The sequence below is a fragment of the Orycteropus afer genome, unplaced genomic scaffold (assembly GCF_000298275.1).
Source record: "Orycteropus afer afer isolate SDZICR_OR568_19922 unplaced genomic scaffold, OryAfe1.0 scaffold00330, whole genome shotgun sequence".
NCBI classification, from domain to species: Eukaryota; Metazoa; Chordata; class Mammalia; order Tubulidentata; family Orycteropodidae; genus Orycteropus; species Orycteropus afer.
The window spans coordinates 2,426,576-2,430,646 of record NW_006921917.1 but is presented as its reverse complement, the minus strand read 5'-3'; positions in this window follow the sequence as shown (position 1 = coordinate 2,430,646).

Here is a 4,071-nt window from a genome sequence, read left to right as displayed (position 1 = left end):
GTTTGAACCGGCAGCCTTCTGGTTAGCAGTCAAGTGTCTTAGCCACTATGCTACCAGAGCTCCGTTGATGGCAATAGGTTTTTTTTTTTTTTTTTTAAGGTGTACCTACCAATTTTACCAACTTCCATCTTTTCTTTGGCTTCTCCTTTCCCCATCCATCCTTTAGAAGCTCCTCCAAGGTCCCAACCTCTACTCTTCACTTGCCATACTAACAATTCTTAAAGAAGTGCCAACCCCTACTATAACCTTCCGTCATAACTCTACTTAGATAAGGTCCACATTGTTAGCTGCCAATGAGTTGGCTCCAACTCAAGTCAACCCCATGTACAACAGAAGAGAACTGTGATCCATAGGGTTTTTGGTTTTCTAGAAGTAACTTCTCAAGCTTTTCTTCTACTAAAAGTTACACACCATAGGTGACCCTACTGATATGTGAAATACCAGCATTATAGCAACATGCAAAGCCATCACAGTATGACAAACTGATAGACGAATGGCAGGAGATCCATGTATTTCCTGCTAAATCCTTTCTTATTCACCCTAGATTGCCCTTCCTCCTCCTCTCTACTATAAAATCCTAGTTATTTTCAGGAGCCAACTATATATAATTATATATAAAAGTTCTTCTCTGACCTCCTCTCCCTAAGATCTCCCTTCTCTGAATTCAGATTTGACAACCCATGCATTCATCACTATCACATATTACTTTAAAAAATGTTACTTTAAAAAAATACACAATGAAAAAGTGAGTTCCCCTTTCCAGTGGAAACTACTGTTAGTTTCTTGAGTATTCTTCCAAGAAATATTCTATGGGATTCACATAGTTTTTCCTTTACAAAGGGTACCACGTTTTGTATGTTCTTCTGTATAAAATATGGTACTCCTTTTCCCCCTCATATTTTAGTCTTTAAATTGAAACTTCATTAATGTTTAAAAAGTCTAAATACATTACATCCACCGACTGTACTTTGCTTACATGTCTTTTTCCTCAAAGAACCAGAAATTAGTAAGGAATAATTTCTTTAGAGAAATCATACAACTTTTATTCCATTTGGCTCTGTTTTTGTTACTTCATGCTGCTTTAACAGAAAATGCCACAAATGGGATGGCTTTAACAAACAGGAGTTCATTCTCTCACAGTTTTGGAGGCTAGAAGTCCAAGTTCAAAGTGATAGGCTCTAGGGGCTGGGTGAAAGCTCCTCGACCTTGGACTTCAGCTCTACCTCTTTGCTCCTGGCCCACTGAAGCTGGAAGCTTTCTTCACTCAGGCACCTGCTGGCTGCTGAGGCTGACAAACCCAAGGTTGCCAAGTAAAAAGGTACAGTCCCAATATTACCAAACAACACGACAGGCCATTGAGTCAAGTCCATTAATAGTCCCAAGATTGGCAGACAACATGGCAGGCTGCTGAATAACAACTTGGCTACATGTAGGATTCAAGTTGCTAAAAGCTTCTCATTATATACAGGAAGCAGACCACATCCCTAAAGGCAGCTACTCAGCTGCTCACAGTAGATTCCACCATGGAGTTGATTATCAGTCTTATCATGGGGAATACTACATCCAGCTGCCCAGCCACTCAGCCAGGCCCAGCCAAGTTGACACATAACCTTAACTACTACAGCTCCATTTGCTAATGTGATCAAATCGATTATACAGAAAATAAATGAGGATTTTTTTTTCATTGTAAAAATTCAGAATTATCAATAAAGCTAAAAATCCTCCTTAACCACTCTTTCCCAAAGGTAACCAACCACGGTTAACAGTTTGGTATGTATACATCCAGAATTTTTCAAGGCAGTTATATAAATGTATCTATAAAAATATACAACATTGTTTTTACTTTCTTTAAACATAAACTAAATGATATCATGATGTTTATATTATTCTGCAGCTTGCTTTTTTCTATTTAATCTTTTGTTGAGAAAATAGACAGCAAAACAATTCAATAGTTTCTACATATACAATTCCCTGGTATTGATTATGTTCTTCAAGTTGTGTAACCACTCTCACCTTCCTTTTCTGAATTGTTACTCCCTCACTTGACATAAACTCGTTGCCTGCTAAGTTCCCTACCTAATCTTTCCAGTTGCTTTTGCCCCATACAGAGAGTTCTTAAAAGAGCATAATGCTCAAGGTAGGACTTTCTGTTTTGTTGTCATATGCCGTCGAGTCAGATCCAACTCATAACTATCCCTCCTTGGGTTTCCGAGGCAGTATCACTATGTAAGTAGATTGCCCAACCTTCCTTCTGAGAAGTGGCTGGTGGGTTTGAACCACCAGCCTTCAGGTTAGCAGTCAAGTGCCTTAGGCACTATGCTATCAGAACTCCCTTAGGACTTTTTCACTGCTTATGATAAATTATTGTTTAGTTTTAAGAAGACTTCAGGGGATAATTTTAGTTTAAAGATTATCTCAGGGCAACAGTTTCAGGGGTTCATTCAACCTTCATGGCTCTAGGAAGTCTGGAGTTCATGAGAATTTTAAACTCTGTTCTATACTTTCCCCCTTTTGATCAGGATTCTTCTATGGAATTTCTGATCAAATGGTAAGGGTAGCCAAGCACTACCCAGTTCTTATGGTCTCATGGCAAAGGCGGCAGTTGTTTATGGAGGCAGTTAGCCACATATTCCACATCCTCCTCTTATTCCTGACTATCCTTCTTCCTATTGCTCCAGACAAAGAGACCAATTGTTATGCCTTGGATGACCACAGTTTGCTTTTTTCCATTCAACAATATACTATAGAATCTCACTACAAACGTACCCATACATATAGATGTAACTCATTTTTCTTAATTGCTGCATAATTTAGCCAGCTTTCCTTATGGTTTGAGATTTAGGGTGTTTCCAATTTTTTGCTACTACACACAATGCTGTAATGAACATCTATGTACACGTCACCTTATGCACAAGTGTGATGACTGTTTCTCTAGAGCAGATGGTGAGAGGTGGAACTCTGTGTCAGAAAACGTGTAAGTTTTAAAATGTGATAAACACAATTAAATTTGCCTTTGCTGGTTCTGTAGTGTAGCTTTCATAGGTAATAACATACAAATATAACCATCAGTTTTACTTATTAGTTCCTCTAAAACCCAAGGACATCCCATTGTTTTAGAAGTTGTGTGGTATATAGTATAAAGAATACCAGACTGGAAACTAGTCAAGTCCTGGTCCTCTCTGTAACTATTATTTGATCTTAGGCAATCCTTTTAACCTCTGGGTCTCAGTTTCTATACCGACAAAATGGAATTGAATTGATGCTTCCCAAAATATGGTACCATAGAATGCTTTTATTTTTTAATTGATTTTTACTTTAATAATTATTTGCATTTTTAAATAAATTAGGAAAAAATATAAGTACCATATCAAATCAAGGATTTGTGGATATTATTTCTTAGTACTATAAAATTTACTTCCTTTAAGGACATTCATTTAAGTTGAAGAAAGTGAATCAATTTAAAGAAAAATATTATATATATATAAATATACAGCAAGTCAGGAATATGATAGATGGACTAAGGTATTCTCTTTCACAGAATCAAGAAGTTAGATAAAAGCAGCTCTTATCTCAAACTTCTAGATTTCAATAACCAGCAAAATGTAAAATGTCCAAAAAAAGAAAAAAAAAGTAATTGATCAATATGGGGTTGTTGACTTTTTACTGTGCCAAGTAAGGATGTTAAAAGCATCAACAAGACACAAGCTTATATACCCATCACCATTATTTCATAAAAAGATATTGAAAATGTTTTATAATTATAAAAACAGTACACATATATTAAAAATATTTCAAATTGAACAGAAGTAGAAAAAAAAGTCACCTTTTCTCTTTCCAAAATGTATCATGCACATCTCTCTATACAGATCTATCTCATTTTTAGAAAAGACTTTTTTTAAAAAACATTTTCATATTGGTAAAAATATACATACAAAACATCTGAAAATTCAACAATTTTTACATGTACAAATCAGTGACATTGATTACATTCATCATCTTGTGCAACCATTACCATTATCCTTTTCCAAATTACTTACTCCATCACCATTAACAGAAACTCAGTGCCCCTTA